Here is a 21,902-nt window from a genome sequence, read left to right on the forward strand (position 1 = left end):
TTCCCTAGGGACTATCTCAGATTTGAGACACACTCCAATCTCAACTGATTAACTTTGTTTTCTTTTCTGCACTCTTTAATGAAAGGTAGCTTCACCTCTGCGCTTGTCTCTTCTATTTCTGTACATCGTTTGAATACTTACAGTTTTTCAAATGGTCATAGTGTTTTAAAACTTCAATTGATAATTATTTATTATAGAAAAAAGCAAATAAGCAAAAGCAAGAAATTTTTTTTCCAAGAGAATTTTTTTTTTGTTATTTATTTTTTAGTTATTGGTGGACACAACATCTTTGTTGGTATGTGGTGCTGAGGATCAAAGCCGGGCCGCACGCATGCCAGGCGAGCGTGCTACCGCTTGAGCCACATCCCCAGCCCAGCAAGAAATTTTAAATATGCTTTATCCCAACACTCACAGATGACCATGTTGCACACGTCCCCCTTTCCTTTCACTGTTTTCAAAGGAGAGTGCCTGTTATTATTATCAAACTATGACCATTTTGCCCACCACACAGTATGCCAATCACCGAGATGATCAGTTTTTTTTTTTTAATTTTTGTTTTAAAGAGTTTATTCATGTGGTGTGGAGATGGGAGAGCAAATCTCCAATCATGCTCTCCAATGATACGGTTTGAGGATATGTATGGACTAAGATAACAGGAATTTAGGATGTAATTAGTGGTCTGTGTATGTGTAATCAACTTTTTCAGCTGTTAGAACTTACACATTTGAGGGTTAGCTTTATCTCTGAAACTGTTGATTTTTGAAGTGAATTCAAAGTAAGTAATTTAGAATAGGCAAAATGGATTGAGTCTGGGGGTTTAGTCAGGTTTTCCCTCAGTTTCATTATCTTCTTTTGTCCACCCAGATCCACCCTCCAAACTTCCCACTGGACAAAGTGGACAAGTTCCAACACTCTCTGGCTTTCGTTGAATATGCCAGTAGGGAGCTCCAGCAGGTGATTGTGGGGCAGGAGAAGGAGAGGACATTTATTTCCCACTTCTCTTGTTATTCCCTAACTCCTCAGATTGGCTGCATCCTAAGTTCACGTGTCATGATGCCCCTTCAAGAAACCTGATTATGTGCTTCTGGGTTCCTGCAACTGCCCTCTCCCTCATCCCTTTGGATTTAAGGACAGCAACACTTCACTGTTACTCACTCTGGGGTCCATCACACTCCTAAGATTCTTCTGAATCCTACCCATAACTTTATTCATTATCCCATCATTAATTTACACCATCTGTTTCCTGTGGTGCTGTGGTTGTGTCAAGGGGGCAATTAAAATTAAATTATACAACTAATACACGAATATATTTTTGCTATAAAAAAACTTGAGCAATGCCTATAAAGTGATAAAAATCTACCTTAACCTTGAACCTCCCCATTGAAGCCCCTGCCTCAAAAGTAGTTATCGTTTTCAATTTGAACATCTTCCCAGATCTTTATTTCTTACATTTTCTTTTTAAAGGTTTATATAGACAAATATGATGTTTTATATGTGCACATATGTGTTTATATACGTGGTATATCATAATATATGTATTGTTTTATACCTTGCTTTCTAAATTTATGTCTGGAACACTTTTTTTTTTTACTGCATATCAAGACAGACTTAACACACCTTCATAAACTTTCTGTCTCATAATATTTAGTGTGGAGGTGCAACTTTTAAACACTGCCCCGTTAGCAGACAGGGTATTTACAATTTTTCAGTAACATAAATTATATACTTCTGAAAACCCTTGTACTTTCCTTTTAATTAGCATGGGAAATTATTTCTTTAAGGTAGATGCTGGGAAATAAAATACAGGGCTGAAGGTAAGCATGTAGTTAGTTTTGGTGCTGAGGAGTGAACCCAAGGTCTTGCACACGCTAAGCACATACTTTACCACTAAGATACACCTCAAGTCCCATTTTTGTCTTTTGTTTTCATATATACTGTCAAAATGCCTCTCCCAGAGTCCAGAAATTTTTCCATGTGCAGATATAACTAAGTATGTGATGGTAAGCCCCCGAGGGAGGACTAGACACTAAGGCCATATTTTTAAAGGAATGGCTTTTATTTGAAAGTAACAAGAAAATTCTGTCTATAGAACTTGAAACTCTCACTTTGGAGTCCTCGGTTTCATTGTAAGGTGGATGTGACTCTCAAGCCACCAACTCAGAGGTATGATACCTATCATTGTATTCATTATGCTGGTTTTGGGGCCTCTCTGCATCCCTTAGGGCTGCTTGCTTGGTTGTGACAGAAATCAGAGAGATGCTGGTTGGGAGTGGAGTGAGGGTGTATCTGGTTCTGTCTCACTGATATTTACTGTCATAAGCCCCTGCAAGGCACACTATCCCATATGGCCCTTGTTGGACTGCTCACATCTCTGCTGCCTAGCCTTGCCAGGCCTGGCCCTTTCTAGTCTACTGCTGACCACTTGGAGGCAGAGAAAGCATTTGGCCACACTTCCTTGACAGGTTGGTGTGTAGGGAGTTGTATCAGGCTGCTTCCGCTCCTACAGAGCAGCCATGCTTGGTAGCTACACTGCTGCGCCCCAACGGGTTGGGGGACTTGAGAGCTCTCTTGCAACCTAAGTTTTACAAAAGCATAAAGGGACAGGATCTGTCCTTTCAGATTCCCTAAGCATATCGGTGATTTCCCCAAACCTGCACTTCTACTTGGTCATGGGCCAGGTATGGGACTGAACATATGTTAGTGCCAGTCTCCCCGAGGCCATCCTGATTTGTGCCTGTGGCCCCAGCACAATTATTTATAGTGCTACCATTCACTTTCAGAGTGTCCCAGTTTAGACAACTCTAAGATCACCCTACCCACACAGAATCTAGTTTACCTGTTTCCTTTCTAACTCTCCTCTCTTCCTCTAACTCCATTTCAGCTTGGAAAACATAGCTTTTACCAACCACCCCCCATCCTGTCTAATATAGTGTTTATTGCACAAAAATAAATACCGTGACTCTTTAAGGTCAGATGTTTGAAATTAAAAAAAACCCAGATATTGGAAACACCAAAAACCCATTCCTCTGCTTTTTGAATGGAATAAGCCTTTCCTGGAATGGATACCTCACAGTCAACTGACTGGTAAAAAGGGCTATGAGGGTGAATAACATGTTGCTTAGGATTCTAAAATCTTAGTCTAGGACTGGGAGTATAGCTGAGTTATTAAAAGAGCGTGTGCTTAGCGTGAATGAGACCCTGGGTTCAATCCCTGGCACCTAAATACATACATAAATATTTATTTATTTATCCTAACCTCTATTTTCCCTCCATCCCTTATTAAAGAAAGTTTAGTCCTCATAGAGCTGTTTTCTGATGCCTTGCTCCCCAGGAAGTGGGAACTACCTCAGCCATAAGCAAAGTGCTCCCAAGAGTCAATTCCAAGTACAAGACCTGGGTGGGTTGCTGACCTATGACTGTCTGGGATAACTTTGGTCAACGGCTGGCTAGATGCATATCCTGATCATCAGTGCTGCCAAACTACCAGGAGTTCAACATAATGCACGCGGAAGGCAAGATTCTGTATTTAGAGTACCCTGCATTCACAAAAGTAAAAGTTTTGGTCACCTGGTGGAATGGGTCCACAAATAGAAACTAAACAGAGTTATGGAAAAATAAAGCAAGTTACATTGTTCACATGTATGAGTTGTGGCTTCAAACTTACCTCTGCTATGTAGGGACTCATGTGGGTTTTATGATGATGATGATGATGATGTTGATGACGACGACAATGATGATAGCAATGATAAGAGCTAATATTTATTCACTACTTACTATGTGTGAGGCTCTGTTCTAAGGGCTTTATGTGTCATTATGTGGCAAATATTATAATTTGTTCCATCTTACTAGAGCAAACTAAGTCACAGTGCAATGAAAGGATTGTCCAAGGTCAAAGTACACATTAGCCTACAGACCAATGACAAACCCTAGAGTGGAATTTGTGGCAGGTCACTCCAGGACATGAGAAAACTGGTGTGTGGTGAGAGCCAAACATCTCAGAAATCCCCATTGAGTTAGAAGTATTAGTGGGCTGCAGTGACTGCATTTTTAAAAAGTACTAGAGTTTCTGTATATATGCAGGAAAACCAGCAAAAGGAAGACATTTAGGAGAAGGAAAGAATTTAAAAGCTCTTCTGTGACTTCCTAAGTGAAATGAACTTTGTCCTAGAAGCGGGAAAGGTTATGTAGCTTGGAACTTCACATGTGGGACCCCAGCCCTGACCAATCAGGTAAGAGGGATCTCAGGCCTTACCTGCCGTGAGTTTCTTGAGCTATTTCAGGGTTGCTGTGCTTTGGAGGAGGATTCCACTCTTCATGACCAGAAGGGGAAAAGCCCTCCCAATCCCAAAGAAGGTGAGGATTTTGTTTTATTTTATTTTGCTCTTGAGATACTTCCAAGAGTTTCTGGAAGAGCAAATGCCTCTATGCAATGCCCAATTTTGTCAGTGGGAAATGGAGCATTTGGCAGTGAATAGCACACGGAAGCTAAGTGGGTGCAGGAAACTTCCACAAGTTGGACAGGACTTTGCAGACTGCCAGGACAGAGGCATAGCCTGCCCTGCATTTTCCTGTCTTGCCCGACAACCAAAGCCCAGAAGGAAACGAAGAAGGGAAGAAGGCAGGGCTGGGCATCAGGCTGAGGAATCAGTCTGTATCACAGGCTCTCTTTAAGAACTTGCTTCACATCCTGCGTTCTCTAATCATGACTCCAGGAGGTGAGGAGAGCTGAGAGGGAGAGATGGTGCAGCTGTGGAAGGACTATGAATGAAGAACATGCTAATTCCTATGGCAAAGAGTTTTTTATTAGTATTTTGACTGTTGTTTGCAGCAAGAATAAAAGGGAAAAATGGATGTGTCTGCCTTTGAGAAAGTCTCTGAGAGACTCCAAGAATGTCAAGTGCCATTGTGGACCGGGGTGATAATGTGAGGGTGGATCCCAGCACCTCTCTGGCACTCGGGGGGTATTATGTTAAAGGGCTACTGGCAGAGACACTGGTGATGATCTTGGTTAAGGACAACAGCCAGCCTCCTTCAAACAACCTTGTGAACAATAGGTATCAAAGAACAGTGAGGGGCCCGGAAGGAACAACATGGCAACAGGAAGACTGAGCCATGGAATTGTGGAAGCTAGAACTCGAAGGACTTCTGGCTATAAATGGAAGATGCTGAGACTTGGACATGTTATGATAGATGTGAAGAGCTCCATAATAATCAGATGCAAATAAATTTTATTATTTTTCTCAGTAAAATTAAATCTGGTACAACGGTCATTAGCTTGGCTCACAGAATATTCCAGGCCGTCATTTTTGGAACTCTGTTTCCAGCTGAAAGTGTTTCTTCTCTGCATATCCAAATTTCCCAGACAGAATCTGAGGGTAAAGGAAGTGAAAAACTTTAGGTTGGTGGACAATTTTGATAAATCCCCTCACCCATCTGCCACCACTTTTACCCCTGGGATTCTGGGCCCCATGTATCTTGGCTAGGAATAAAGAGCAGCACTAGTCAGAGAAGATGGTATATCACTGCAAGGTGTCTCTCCAGCTGGCCCAGGAACTGGCTGCCAATAGCCCATTCCTCTCTTCTCCTGAGCCACCTGCTTCTGGTGACTGGATACTGTGATAAGATCAGGGAATTCCACAGGCATTAGCTCATTGGTTTACTGTTTCCCTGTAAAATGCATTTCTTGGTCAGAAGTAACACTGTGTGGGAGACCATGATTCAAATATAAGGCATTTAGCAAGTCCACAGAGAGAGTACAGGCAGCCAAGGAAACGAAGTCCAAATCTGGAATAAATACCTGTTCCAAAGGGAACAAATTGTTGCCCCCTCCCTGATGGAAGCAATCCAAGGTAATCAACCTGCCACCTGGTAGCTGGCTCCTCCCCCAGTTTCCTCATTCCACCGAATGACATGGTCAGTCATTCAGTTGATCAGGCCAGCATCCTAAGAGTCCACAGTCATTTTTCCTTCTCCCTCACACTCAATACCTAATGTTAGTAACTCTTATTTCTGCTTTAAACCAAACCCTGAATCTGATCCTTACTCACATACCTGTACCTCCACCATCACATTCACCCAAGCTACTGTAGTCTCACCTGGAGCACTGTATTAGCCGCCTACCTGGCCAGCCTGATTCTATTCTTTCTAGTATACATGCTTCTCCACACAACAGCCAGAGTGATTTTTTTTGTCTTAAAATTTTTAAAATTTTGATAAAATACAGTATAAAGCTGTGTTTTAACAATCTTGATTATTTTAAAATATATAGTTTATGGGTTGGGGATGGGGCTCAAGCGGTAGCGCGCTCGCCTGGCATGCATGCGGCCCGGGTTCAATTCTCAGCACCACATACAAACAAAGATGTTGTGTCCGCAGAAAACTAAAAAATAAATATTAAAAAAAATTCTCTCTCTCTCTCTCTCTCTCTCCCTCCCCATCTCTCTTAAAAAAAAAATAAAATATATAGTTCAGTGATGTCAAGTACATTCACACTGCACAGTTGCTAGAACGATTTTATCTTGTATAACCAAAACTCTAAACCACTAAATAACTTCCCATTGCTTCCTTCCCTAGTCTGTGAAAATCATCATTCTACCTTCTATGAATTTGACTAGTTACCTTATACAAGTAGAATCATATGATATTTGCTTTTTTGTAATTTTTCTCATAGAATCATATGATATTTGCTTTTTTGTGATTTTCTCATTTCACTTAGCATAATATCCTCAAGTTTGATCCATGTAACATGTGTCATAATTTCCTTCCTTTTTAAGGCTGAATAATATTGCATTGTATGGATATACAGAGTGGATTTTAAAAATAAATATTAGGTTCAGTTTGTTCAACAAATCAATGACATTGGAAAGAGGAAATTCAGCCAACTGTAATGGGTGGACGTTGCTCGCATACTGATTTGAACAAGCCAACTATAAAAAGATGTTTTTTGAGACCATGAGGAAATTTGAACCAGAAGTGAGGATTCATTAAGGAAAGATTTTTTTTTTTTTTTGGTACCAGGGATTGAACTCAGGTGCACTCGACCACTGAGTTACATCCCCAATCCTATATTGCATTTTATTTAGAGACAGGGTCTCACTGAGCTGCTAAGCACCTTGCTGTTGCTGAGGCTGGCTTTGAACTCTCCATCCTCCTGCCTCAGCCTCCCAAGCCGCTGGGATTATAGGTATGTGCCACCAAACCCGGCTAAGGAAAGATTTTAAGAAATCATTATTGTTTTTGTGGTAAGGGTAGTGTGGCTAGGTTTTAAGATTTTTCTTATATTCTAGAGATATTTCCTAAAGTGCCAATGAGTAAGATGCTCATTCTAGTTGGAGTTTGATTTAAGTATTCTAGAAAAAGAATGTGTAGGTGAAAGGGGAAAATAGGTGAAATATAATAACAAATTGGTAATCATTGCTGAAGCTAGGTGATGCACAAATAGACACTGATTATATTTTCTCTCTACTTACGTATATACTCGAAAATACTCATTAAAATGTTCTTAATGAATTGGGGCTGGGGTTGTGGCTCAGTCGTAGAGTAGTTGCCTCGAATGTGTGAAGCACTGGGTTCGATTCTCAGCACTGCATACAAATAAATGAATAAAATAAAGGTCTGTCAACAATTTAAAAATATTTTTAAAAAATGTTCTTAATGAATTCAATTTCATTACTCTTTTAAAAACTCTAATAACTGCCCAACACTCATAGAATGAAATGCAATGGGACAATATTCTTGTATTATGGTACCATTATTAGCATAATGCTTCCTCATAGAATTACTGTGAGGATTAAATGAATCAATACATGTAAGGCATTTGGGGGAAGTACCTGGCCCATCTAAAGGGATATATCACTGTTTTCTTCTTTATTTTGTTATTATTCCCTTCTCCTCTCCCCCACTGCTAGGGATCAAACTAAGGGCCTTGCACATGGCAGGCAAGTACTCTACTACCAAGCTTTCCAGGCCTGGAGAAAATCGTAATGATTGAATGGTAAGCAGAGAGTTAGACATAACACCAAAAAGCCTAATTCTATAAAAGGAAAAATTTATAAAACTTCATCAAAATTTTAAAAATTTTGCTTTCTTTCTCTTAGAGGAAGGAAAAAAAAGCTATATTCTGAGAGCAAATATTCCAAAGCACATATCCAGCATCAGACTAATATTTAGAATATAAAATTCTTACAACTCAACAGTAAAAAAACCAACAGTCCAATTAGAATACGGATAAGAGACATTTCATATATGTCTATGGGGCTGGGGGGTGTAGCTTAGTGGGAGAGCATGTGCTTAGTATGTGTAATACTCTGCATCAAACACACATGTATGTATATACAAAGCTATATACATATGTACAGGTGGCGATTACATACATGAAAAGGTGTTCCTCATCATTAGGCTGTAAGGAAATGCAAATTAAAACCACAAAGAGATTTTGACATCAGCAAAATGTTGGACTAGGAAGTCCCAGAACTTCCTTATCCCTAGAAACACTAATTCAAGAGTGATCTGTGGACCGGTTCTCCTGTGAGAAATTCAGAAAGCAGTTAAGAGGCCCATGTACACCACGTGAACCCAAAGCCAGCTTCCTGAAAACCAAATGGAAAGTTTTGCACTGATTCTCCATAGTCCCTCCCGCTGGCTTAGCATGGTGTGATGAGGAGAAAATTCCCAGCTCCCAGCAACTCCCTGGGGAGGGAAAGAGAAGACTAAAACATATGTCCAATGGTCAGACTTTCCAGAGGACAGTCTAAAGGGACTGGTGTCTGTTGTCCCTGAATCTAAGCAATGACAGGAAAGGATGCCAGGTGGAGGGATACTGAGAACAAAGGCAAAGGTTTGGACAGCATGCACTCACTTGCCAAAATGCTGTGTAATCAGAGGGAAAAAAAATTCCCAGCTTCTGTGTTGGTAGGAGAGAGAAGAATGGAGCTTATTCCCTAGTCTTAGGTTTTCAGGGGGCTGCCCGAAAGACTGATTTCTGTCTCGACTGTATTGGAGGATTTATAGGACCCAATATACTCTAGATACCTGGGGGTTATTGAGAACAAAAGTGAGCCAGGTGGCTTGTTGCTGCTCCAGAAGACCTTTAGTATAACAGACAGAGACTAGCACTAAGAAAAGAAAGGAAATTACCTCAACATAATAAAGGCCTTACATGACAAGCTCACAGCGGATGGCTGTTCCCTCTAAGATCAGGAACAAGGAAGGCAGGAATTCCCATTCTCACCACTTCTAGTCAATGTAGTACTAGAAATTCTAAATTAACATTAGACAAAAAGAAAATAAAATACTTTCCAATTGGAGGTAAAATTATCTATGCCCAGATGACATTATCTTACAAATATAAAGCCCTGAAGTTTCCACCAAAAAAACCCAAAACAAAACAAATAAATGAAATCGGCGAACTTAAAGGATACAAAGTTAATATACAAAAACCAATTGTGTTTCTATATACCAAAAACAATCAACCTGAAAAGGAAAATAAGAAAAAAAAAATCCCACTTAGAATAGCAGAAAAATAATACTGAGTAGAAAATTTAAGGAGTTGAACAATTTGTACATTGATAACTACAAGACATTGTTGGAACAGGTTAAAGATAACACAAATAAATGGAAAGATGTTTCATGTTCATTAATTGGAAGACTTCATATTGCTACAATATCTGTACTACTCCATTCCTATCAGAATCTCAATAGCATCTTTGATGAAATGGAAAAAAAAAGAAGTCCTAAAATTAATATGGAACTACCAAGGGCCCTGAATACAATTGAGATTTTTTTTTCAAACAAAAGACCCCAATTCTTAAAACAATCTTGAAAAAGAACAGAAATGGAGTCTTCAAAAATCCTGACTTCAAAACATATTGCAAAATTATTATAATCAAAACAGTATGGTACTAGCATAAAGACAGATATACCAATTTAAGAAACAGAACAGAATCCAGAAGTAAGTCCATACATGCAGGGTCAAATGATCTTTGGCAAGAGTTCCAGGACTACATGCTGGAGAAAGATTCATCTCTTCAACAAATGGTGCTGGGAAAACAAATATCTACAGTAAAATAATGAAATTGGACTCTTATGTTACATCACACACAAAAATAAACTAAAAAATGGGTTAAAGACATAAGTGTTAAGATCTGAAACTCTAGAAGACATAGGAGGAATACTTCTTAACATGTTAACAATGATTTCTTGAACCTGACCCCCAAACCACAGGCAACAACACCAAAATTAAACAAGTGGGACTTTATCAAATTAGAAAGTTTCTTCACCACAAAAGAAATAATCAATAGAATGAAAAGGAAACCTACAAAATGGGAGAAAATATCTGCAAGCCATAAATCTTATAAGTGGTTAATATCCAAAATATGTAAAAATCTCTTACAATTGAATAGCAACGACCAAAACATAAATATCCTGGTTTAAAAATGGGTAAAGAATTTGAATAGGCATTTCTTCAAAGAAGACATATATGTGGTCAATGGGTATAGTAAAAGATGCTTACCATCACTGAGGGAAATGCAAATCCAAACCAGAATGACTTATCCCCTCAAACCCTGTTTTGTTATAAAAAAAAATTTTTTTAAATGATGATAACAAAATTCCCAGAAAATAACAAACACTCATTGGTGAGAATGTGGGTAAACTGCAACCCTCTGTTCCATTAGTGGGAATGTAAGACGTGGAGCTGGATGGGAAACAGTGTGCAGACTCCCGGTGTATATCTCCAAGGAATCGATATCCAAAAGAACTGAAAACAGAATCTTGAGGAAATATCTGTTCTTCCATCTCATTGCAGCTTTATTCATGATAGCCAAGAGGGTCTTCTCCATTTTTACTACCCTCATCAATGGGTGCCTAGAGAAGCAAAACATGCATAACCACAAAATGTCCATATAAAGTTCATGTACACACAAGGAAATATTATTCACCCTTGAAAAGAAAGGAAATCCGTGTATATAGATTTAAGTCACATTAGTTTTAGATACTGAAGTATGGAAAGGGTAATATCAAATTTTGTACTGAGCTAGGGTTAGGGTTAGAGAATTAAGATTAACATGGGAAAATATGAATATTCATAAGATTGTACTTGTAAAAATAGACATGAAAACATATAAATATACAGGACCTGACACAGGGAAGAGTAAAGTGTGAGTCCTATGAATATATATTTTGCATATATGGGGATGCATGGATGAATCCCATATATGATTCAATGTAATATGTATGCAAATTAAACATTAAAATAGAAAATAAATGTCAAAATACACTTTAAAAAAAGGAAGTAAATCTTATCACATCCTGCAACATGAATGAAGGTTGTGGATATTAGATTAAGCCAAACAAACCTGTCACAGAAGGGCAAATACTACAGGATTCCATTCATATGAGGGCTCTAAAATATTCAATCTCATAGTAGCAGAAGGGAGAATTGTGGTTGCTAGGGGTTTTGGGAAGAAGGAAATGAAAAATTGTTGTTCAATGGATCTAGAGTTTCAGTCATGCAAGGTGAAAAATCTCTAGAAATCTGTAATACAGCAGTGTGCTTATAGGTAACAACACTGTACTATCTGCTTAAAAATTCAAGAAAGTTAATCTCACATGCTTATTACCACATTAAAAAACAAACACCTATTTAACCAATGTATTGGAAAGATAAAGAAAGAAAACCACAAGTAAATATCACTATACACCTATCAGAATGACAAAAATAAAACATAGAGACAACATCAAGTGCTGGTGAGGATACAGAGCCACTAAGTCACTGATACACAATGGCAGAATATAAGATCTGTATGCAAATATCATATTTAAGCAGCACCATCCACAATAGCCAAACTATGGAACCAGCCTAGGTGTCCATCATTTTCAAGAAAACGGATGGAACTAGACACCATTATGCTAAGCGAAATAAGTCAAACTCAGAAGTTAAGGGTCCTATGTTTTCTCTCATATGTGGAAGCTGGAGAGGAGACAGAAAAATGTGGGTGGATCTCATGAAAAGCAAAGGGAGATCAATACAGGAAAGGCACCAAGGATTAGGGGATGGGGAGTGACATTGGCCAAAATATATTGTCATGTTTTGTGTCACGTGCATGTGTAAATATGTAACAAAAAGCCCATCAATTTGTACAAGTATAATGCACCAATAAAAAATGTGGGGAGAAAAAAAGAAAGGGAAAATATTCATATTTATGCCTATGTACTAGCAACAGATGCATGTAAACTGAAATAAAAAATTGAATACCATTTATAATGATTAAAAAACAGAAATTCTTAGGTTAAATCTGATAAAACATGTACAAGAAAAATATGCTTAAAATAATAAAATGCTGAGGAAAGAAACAAAAGATCTAAGTTAAACAAGAAGACATATATTGTGATCATGGATTGGAAGAGTCTGTAGAGTGAAAACAGTTCTCCAAATTAACATACAGGTTTGGTGCAATGCTTATCAAAAGATTTATTGTGTATACAAATAAGACTGTTCTACAATTTATATGCAAAGTGAAAGGAACTAGACAATAAAAACAGCTTTAAGAAAAGGAGTTATCACTCTAAAACAAAACAAAGTTTATGCTTTCCATCAGAGTTCAAAGATTTTACCTTTTTAAATTTCTTACCATTTCCCTAGTTACCTTTGTTGCAAACTATTGCCAGTTTATGTTTTAGTGTATTCAGTGTTATTTTGTGTTTATTTTATATTAAACACAGAAAGCAAAGTTGTAAAAAAAATTTATTTAATATTTGGAGTAAACTTAACTCTTAAGATATTTCATTTTCTTATTATTAAGACATAAATCTTACATAATCAGTCTCAAAAGAGATATTTGAACTGATTATAGAAATCATTTGAAGATACTGTCCATTTTCAACTAAGAGTACCTCTTGCTTTTGAAGTCAGAAGTCCAATTCTCTTATATTCACAGGGCAAGCTATATAGTATTGAACCATAATCTTGAAAACAGGTATATGATGCATCTTTTTGATAATTTTGACATAAACTAAAAATATTCCTGTTCATTACTCAAAAATCATCTTCATATAAAATCTGCATATTTTCAAAAAGCAGAGTGCTCTGCTGAATTACTACATATATACATATTTTTGATAATATGAGGCTGATTCATTCCATATTGTTAAATGGAGTTCAATACAATCATTTTTAAAATGTTCATTTCCAAGTCCTGGGGTCTTTGTTTTTCAGAAACAAGCCTTCAACATTTCTTCGATTTGGAAATGGCTTATATTCCTTGGTTTTCTGAAGCTTGCAAATACAGGCCTTCACATAGCATGGAACCGTCTTTCCTGGCTATACTTGCAGAGAGAGCTCATCAAGAGCCAGTGTGCGCCTTCTGGCCATTTCCATCACTCTATTCCCTAGAGAGTGAGATCATTTTTCAGCTTAGATTATGTAAACACATATTTTTGTGCATCCTTTCATGTTTTAATTTAATATGTGATTTTTTATATATATATATATATTTTTTAGTTGTAGTTGGACTATTTATTTATTTTTATGTGGTGCTGAGGATCAAACCCAGGGCTTGCACATGCTAGGCGAGTGCTCTACCACTGAGCCACAACTTCAGCCATATATATATATATATATATATATATATATATATATATATATATATATAATGATAATAGAAGAGATTTTTATTGTTTATTTATGTCAAAATTTATATTATGCAAAATAATTTTAAACTTTTAACTTACTACTCTGTTTTGCTGAGTGTGAAGATAATTATGTCGAATCTGTTTCTGCCTTATAGATGTTTACTATTTAAAATAGACACCCAGGCAAAGGTATATTGATAACAGAATAAAAATATTAAACGATTATATTATGTTTGGCTTTCCAATTGAGAATTTTTGTTGTTTTGTTTTTATAATGCTGGGGCTTGAACTCAGGACCTTGCACATGCTAAGCACAAGCTTTACTACTAAACTTCACCCCATCCCTGGGATAGTTTTTCAGAGATAAAATGACTCCATGTATCAAGTTGGTCTGAGTCTACATCTCTCTGGTCCTACTGAGAGTAGGGAGAAAAGAGGGTATTCTGACAAAAGGATCTGAAATGAAAAGGAGGTAAGAATTTTGAACTTGAACCTAAAACACTGTGTGTCCACTTCAGAGTATGCACCAAGGACAGCTTGGGGTAGCTGAAAAATCACCTATTGATAAAGTAGACGATTCTTGTTCATTCCCCAGGTCTGATATTTCTTAGCCGTGTGATTTTTTGGAAAGTGATTTAACTTCTTTGAGTATGTTTCCACATTTAGAAAAGCAGAAAAATATTGCCCACAGGTTAGGATTGTTGGGAATATTAAATGTAAACACCCGTGCAGTTGGAATGTTCGGGGTTCTTTGAGAGCTGGGTCTGTGTTGAAATTAACAGCTGGCCTGTGGTTTGGGGGAAGCATCAAAGGGAAATGCATGCATGCTGGTGGTAAGCCTATCAGGAGGCAAAGTAGGGCAGAAAGCAGCAAGACCAGTGGGTGGAATTGCCTCCTCCCAGGTCTGTATCTCCTTTCCTCTTCCTCTTCCTCTTTATTAACTTCTTTTTTAAATGGCTAATGATTTTTTTGGTAAGCTAATTTTATTATAAAAAGCATGCTAATTGTATAAGAAATCTGAAAACAATATAGAAGAGTATGTAAAAAGAAAAATAAAGAAAATCACTACCTGCTGAGGACACATTTTTATTTTCATAAAATTTAGTGTTAGAGGGAGCATTATTAGGTCAACAGGTTTTATAATTTGTATTGCCCTTGGGCCCACTTACAAATGCTTCTAGGATGTTTGCAGAAATTTTTGCTCCCAGTAGTAGGGTCTGGGAGCACTTGTGTCCAGAGACATTTCCAGGCCTTGAGAAGCCCAAGCATTCTTCTGTATTTGCATTTTATTTATTTATTTTGGCATTGGGGATTGAACCAAGGGTGCTTTACCACGGAGCTACATCCCCAGCCCTTTTTGTTTTTTAATTTTTTTAAATATTTATTTTTTAGTTGTAGTTGAACACAATATCTTTATTTTATTTATTTATATGTGGTGCTGAGGATTGAACCCAGGGCCTCGCATGTGCTAGGCGAGTGCTCTACCACTGGGCCACAATCTTAGCCTCTTTGTCTTTTATTTTAAGACAGGGTCTCACTAAGTTGCTTAGGGTCTAGCTAAGTGACTAAGGTTGGCCTTGAACTTGTGATCCTCCTGTTTCAGTCTCCAAGCTACTGGGATTTTAGGCATGCGCCACAATACCTAGCTTGTTTTGGGTTTAGCTTCATTGATTTTTGGATAATCACACATACCTGAGAATTGTTGAAAAGCAGGACAATCTATAAAAACTGTTTTTCAGATAATAAGACTATTCTGAATACTACAATAACAACTAAGAAAGCTGGGTTATTGTGGTTGTTGACATTTAAGCATTTATTAATTTTTTAAGTTTTATTTCAAATCTTGGAGCCAATAAACACTTTTCAGGTCCATAACATTTGCAGTCTCTGAAAAATCCCATCAGCCTTGGGCCCCAAACTAGAGTTGCTAATAGAAAAAAATGGCACTCTCTATGTTGTCTTTTCTAATTGATAAGGAAATGAGACATCTTTTTGTTTTATTTTATATTTTGAACTCTATAGTCTATTTCCAGACATTTGTTGGGTATTTACTATGGACATTCCTATGCTCAGGGAAGTTGAGTCTAACAGGAGAGGAGTCAGAACACTGATAAGAACTGGAAGAAAGCATGTGCTGATTACCCTAAGCAGGTTTAAAGAATTCCACTGTGGGAGATTAAGAGAATTCATAAAGCAGCTATGGGAATTCAGAGAATAAAGAGATTATTTTCAGCTTTAGTAGTCAGAGACATCCGGATGAAGCTTTATTGTTTGAGCCAGGCAAGGGTAGAATTTTAACAGGGAGAGGGATGGACAGGGGTTACCGATAATATACAAGTTATTACATAAATTCACACATTGTCTTATCTTCTAAAATATTCTAAGAAAAACACATGTATGTGAAACAACTGGGGTTCTTATTACCATGCAGATTCTGATTTAGTAGGTTTGGGGTGTGCCATTTCCAACAAGCTCTTATGGGATGCAGGTGCTGCTGGCCCTTGGAGCCAGGGGCTTGGTGTTCAGGTTGGATGGAGTAGCATGTGCAGAGGCACAGAGGTGGGCAGCATAACGGGAGCTGTGTTACCCTGTTGGTTAACCACAGTGTGGTTAACCAAGTGTAGTCTATCTGTGCCGTGAAGGTACAATGGCAGATTGGATCCAAACTGTAGGAAATATGCTGAATGTTAAGTTTCAAAACGTGAACTTTATACTACAAGCAATAGGGGAACTGAAAACCATTGAGTAGGGGAACAACAGGATCAGAATGAATGTCAGTAGAATTAATCTGACCACAGTAGTTGAGAGTCAAGGAGACCAGTTAGGAAGTAAATTATAACAGTTCAAGTAAGAGGTATTAAGAGCAAAACATTGATTCCAGCAGAATTGGGAAGGAGAAATATTTTATGTAGCAAATGGATGCTCAAAAACAGTAAACCAGATAAATAAATGAATCAGTGAATAAAGCAAAATGTTTACCAAAGGAAGGATGCACAGAATGTGGAGGTTGACATATGACCTCAGTTTGATATACGACACCATTAACCAAAAATGGAAGAAGAAGATCTTGTTTTATGAAAAAGTATGATAATAGCAATGCTTATTGAGTACTTCCTATATACTATTTATAGTTTTGAGTGTTTTTCATACTCAATCTCATTTAATCTTTTCCATCTTATGGATAAGGAAACTGAGACACAATGAGTAACTTAATTAGTGAGGAACCAGCTTTGGAACCAGGCAATAAGGTTAAGAGTACAATTCTATTAATGCAAATCAAAACTACACTGAGATTCCATCTCAATCCTGTCAGAATGAGAATTATCAAAAATATAAGCAACAAAAAAATGTTGGTGAGGATGTGGGGGAAAAGGTACACTCATGTGTTGCTGGTGGGACTGCAAATTGGTGCAACCACTATGGAAAGCACCATGAAGATTCCTCAGAAAACTTGGAATGGAACCACCATTTGACTCAGTTATGCCACTCCTCAGTTTATACTCAAAGGACTTAAAATCAGCAAACCACAGTGATGCAACCACATTAATATTATAGCAGTTCAATTCACAATAGCTAAACTATGGAACCAACCTAAGTGCCCTTCAACAGATGACTGGATAAAGAAACTTCGGTATATATACACAATGGAATATTACTCAGTTTTAAAGAAGAATGAAATTATGTCTTTTTCATCCATTAAGTAAATGGATGAAACTGGAGAATATTATGCTAAGTGGAATAAGCCAATCCCAAAGAACCAAAGTCGAATATTTTCTCTGATAGGCGAATGATAATTCACAATAAGGGTGGGGGAAAATAGAGGTACTTTGGATTGACAGAGAGGAGTGAAGAGAGGGGAGGGGGTTTTGGAATATGAATTATATTAGAATGAATGGGACATTATTACCCTATGCACATATATAATTATGTGACCAGTATAACTCTATGTCATGTAAACCAGAATATTAAGAAGTTATATTCCACTTATGTAGGATGGGACAAAATACATTCTACTGTCATTTAGAACAAATTAGAACAAATTTAAAAAATCAAAACAAACACACAAAAAAAGACACTTGATTAAGATACAAATAAAATATAAATTGTTTAAAAAATACAATTCTCTTAATTGCAGCCCTAAACCTCATAGTGTATTAGATATATTTGGGGTGGCTCTAACATTCATTTTTCTTTTGGGTCAGGGACCATTTGGATCCTGCCCCCCCTGGCCAAAGCTAAATGTCTAAGGGAAGAGACCTTTAAACCTGACAGATGACCTGACTGGCTTACCTGAGTCCTAATACCTGGTGGTCTGGTGGGAAAAGGGAATTGGGCTGATTTATTTACTTTCCTGGGAATTTGCAATGGGGAAGACAAGGGAAACCATGGTCTCTGGTCTCTGCCCGCTTTGAGACTTTTTCTCTCCTCCCGTGATCTGTAGCCTTCCATTAAGTTACTCTTTCCCCAAGATAATCCAGTCCCTGTTCTTTGTACTGGACGATCTTGACTTTAGTTCAATAATTTACTTCCCTCTAAGAATTTATTCAGACTCATTGGAAAATGAATAAAACATTAGGCAATGCTAGGTAAGCATTAACCCACCAGTTTTTCTTCTGTCGACTTGGAAGTGTGTGGAAATATGTGGGGTAATGTACATTTGCAACATTCACAAGTGAAAGTTTAGTAGTCAAACCCCAGCCTACACCAGCAAAAGTGCATGGTTTGGGGGGGGGCATATTTTTTGGGAAAAAAATACTCATCATTCTTAATCTGCAGGGTCCTTTCCCTTTTGAAAGAACTGGTTAGTTTCCATAAGATTAGCCCCTGACTCTGTCTTCTTGGCTCACCATGTGATTTCTTCTGTGTTTAAATCATTTCCTTTCTGTTTCTCTTCCCTGATTCCATGCAGCCATGGAGGCCTTAACAAGAGAATGAACAGATGGGGCTGGCAGCTCTTGGCTTTTCAGCCTACAAAATTGTGAGTTAAATGAACCTCTTCTCTGTAAAAACTATGCAGCCTCAGGTATTTTGTTCTAGCAACAGAAAACAGACTGGTAATGCTCACCAGGACTCATGTTTTTTCTTCTTATAGTCAGCTCACATTTCTAGCCTGCCCAGCAGTGAGGTAAAAAAGTGAGAAATAACCTTATGTTATGTTAAGCCACTAAGATTTAAGAGTTTGTTACAGAAACTAACTCCCTTGCTAACACACAGTATTTTGCTGCATTTTTACTTGGGACAGTAGGAGCCAGGACCCATCTCTTGACTAGTTATAATGAGAGAGAAGATCCTGAGGAAAAGGAAAAAAAAAATCTTCAACTAGTAGGATAGAGTATTGGAGAAATTTGATTTGATTATTAAAAGATATTTGACTTAGGCTTGTAAATGAGGCAGGCAAAATGGCCTAGCTCAGTTAATTTGAGTCTTGTGGTCAAGATTAAACACTTTGTTTTAATTTTCCATTTTCCCATTGATTAATTATTCTTATATTAGATTAACTCTATTTAATACCATAAATATAATTTTAAAGCCAACTGCTCAGTGAAAAAGGCTACTAATAAAATAGCATGCTCAGCATAATTCCAATTTTAAAAAGAAAGCTACAAGTCTACAAATATGTGTACATACACATTGACTGAGAAAGATGGCACCAAAATATTAAAAGTGGTCATTCATGTGAAATCATATTAAATGTAACTTTTTGTGTTTATTTGATGTTTTTTGAACTCTTCTCAATGAACATTCTTCACTTCAAGATTAACAAGTTTTATTTATTTACATTCCTAGGAATTTGAATTTGGAATGGAACCACCAAGATTAACAACAAGTTAATCTCAAAGTTATTTCAAGGAGTTATTTTTAAGAAAAAGGTAGAAAAGAAATGTTGTTGTGGAATAAAAATGAATGCAATCTCTTCACACTTATCACTGTGTGTTCTTGGTCAAATTCACTTTCCAAAGAAAGACGTGGGTTCCAGTAGAACATTATTATACTAAAGCTGTAAACAACAGATTTTTGTTAGTGTTCAATGAGCATTTAATCTAGAACTTGGAAAGTGGAAAGACTTTACTGAGAGGTTTACGTTTTAAAGAGCTACTCATTGTTTTCCAATAAGCATGTCTATATACATTTCTAAAACTTGGGAAATACATTACTTCAGTTTTTTGGGCCTTCAGTTTTACAGGCTACACTCAGACAAATCTAGCCAAGTGAGTATTGTAGTGTGGCTAGCATCAGAACACTGTTTTTCTTCTCATATCTTGACTAAGAATATTGATGGGTCTTTCTTTCTTGAGATGAACAGAGTTCCAACAGCAGATTAAAAATCATTCACATTCTAAGGCAATAACAGTTGGACTTAAGCCAGAGTTTCAGGAACTTTAGGAAGCATGCAGGGAACTGAGACTTCAACACCCCTCCCTGCCTCTACCTTTAGCTACTAGTGCTATCTCCAGTGTGTCTTTAATGTCCATACTTTAGAATTTATTCTGTAACATAAATGTTATTTTACCAAAGCAGAATGAACCTGTGATTTCTGTCATAGAAAAGTCCTCATGTTTGGGACACTTCCCAACTTTCTGTTCAGAACCTAAACATAAGCCAGGGGAAAGGCAGGGGGATTAGATTACCACATGTGCACTGGACTCCGTCACTCTCTCAATGACAACAAGCATTTACATACAAACAAGGATCTAGATAGAAAGTGTTATAAATATGGGAAATAGAAACACATTTTTTTTTGAGATACTGTGGCATATTGAGAAAAGTATAGACTTTGAAGCCCAACATACACAGGGTCAAATCCCAGCTATCATTTAAATCCTCAATAGAAAAATGAGGGCCCTAGGACCTATCTTACAGTGTTGTTAGGAGCATTAAATGAGAAATGTATGACCATCACCTCACATAGAATCTGGTACACTCTAGATACCCATTGATGCTGGTTCTCTTCTATTTCTATGGGTGGTTGTTAGATTAGATTTGGGAAGAGGCTCAGATAAAACAAAACCAGATTGGAGGAAAATGAGTGAAAATGGGGATATGGTGTACAAGAGATGCACTTATAGAATGTGAAAGAGAAACAATTTTGCTTCAGAGCCTACCGCATAAGGAAGGGTTATGGAGAGAGAGTAAAAAGGTCTAGGTCTGAGAGCCAGTAAAAAATTTTAGGGGATCAACTACAATCCATGGAAAACTAGCTTTTGCCTCCTTTGATCTTCCAGACATATGATTTTAAGTGACTTTATATCTCTCCAGGGAGAGCTTTAAGTTAGACATCCCTGTGTAGAAGAGCTATAAAACTAAGTTTTACTTTTGCTATTGAAAAATTTTTACATAAGGGTTGGAATAGTGGTGCACACCTGTGATCCCAGCGGCTCAGGAGGCTGAGGCAGGAGGATCGCAAGTTCAAAGCCAGCGTTAATAATTTAGCAAGGTCCTAAGCAACTTAGTGACACCCTGTCTCAAAATGAAAAATAAAAAGGAATGGGGACGTGGTTCAGTGGCTAAGCACCCCTGAGTTCAATCCTTGACACCACAAAACAAACAAAACCTTTATATAAAAAATGTATGCTTGTAAAAAAATAAATACATGTAGTTGTTATAGTGAATATGCTTCTTTCCCTTTCTCCATCAATCTCTCTCCTCAAATGAAGCCACTTCTAATAGTAGATCAGATTATATATTGACCATAGGCCATGATATATATAGATTATATAGAGAGACCATTGTTTGTATGAGACTGTACTATCTATACATATATTATGAAGAACCTCTTTCTAAATCTCAACATTATATTATGTCTATCTTTTCACATAGTAAATATAAATTGTTAATTTTACAACAGCACAGAGCTTGGGGACCAAGAAATGGACCACTTGGGTTTGAAACTCCTTTCTGCCACTTTGGTTTTTTGTGAACAAATTCACTTCCCTGTGTCTTAGTTTCTCCATCTGTAAAATATGGAGCAATAAAATGCTTGTTGTGAGGAATGAATGCAGATAAAGCTCCTAGAACAGCACTTGGGCACATGGCAAGTTTCACTGTAACCACAATCTGCTCTTTTTATTTATTTTTATATGGTACTAGGGATTGAACCCTGGTCCTCTCTCATGCTTAGCTAACACTAAGCTATACCCTAGCCCCTGTCTTCTGTAAGTTTTAACAATTACAAACAATGCTATGGTGAACATCCTAATACACATATTTTTGACTCATGCTAGTGTTGTTGTTGTTGTTGTTGTTTTCTTTTCTTTTTATTTTTCATTTTGAGA

General features: G+C 37.3%; 1 long non-coding RNA gene across 1 annotated transcript; it reads left to right on the forward strand.

Moving 5' to 3' along the window:
• Positions 1-4,064: 4,064 nt before the first annotated feature.
• On the forward strand, positions 4,065-19,553 carry LOC125618449. Its single transcript, XR_007349713.1, has 3 exons — positions 4,065-4,353; positions 18,539-18,607; positions 19,417-19,553. It is a non-coding gene; the product is annotated as an uncharacterized LOC125618449 (long non-coding RNA).
• Positions 19,554-21,902: the final 2,349 nt, after the last annotated feature.

This window comes from Marmota marmota, unplaced genomic scaffold, assembly GCF_001458135.2.
Source record: "Marmota marmota marmota unplaced genomic scaffold, marMar, whole genome shotgun sequence".
Classification (NCBI taxonomy): Eukaryota; Metazoa; Chordata; class Mammalia; order Rodentia; family Sciuridae; genus Marmota; species Marmota marmota.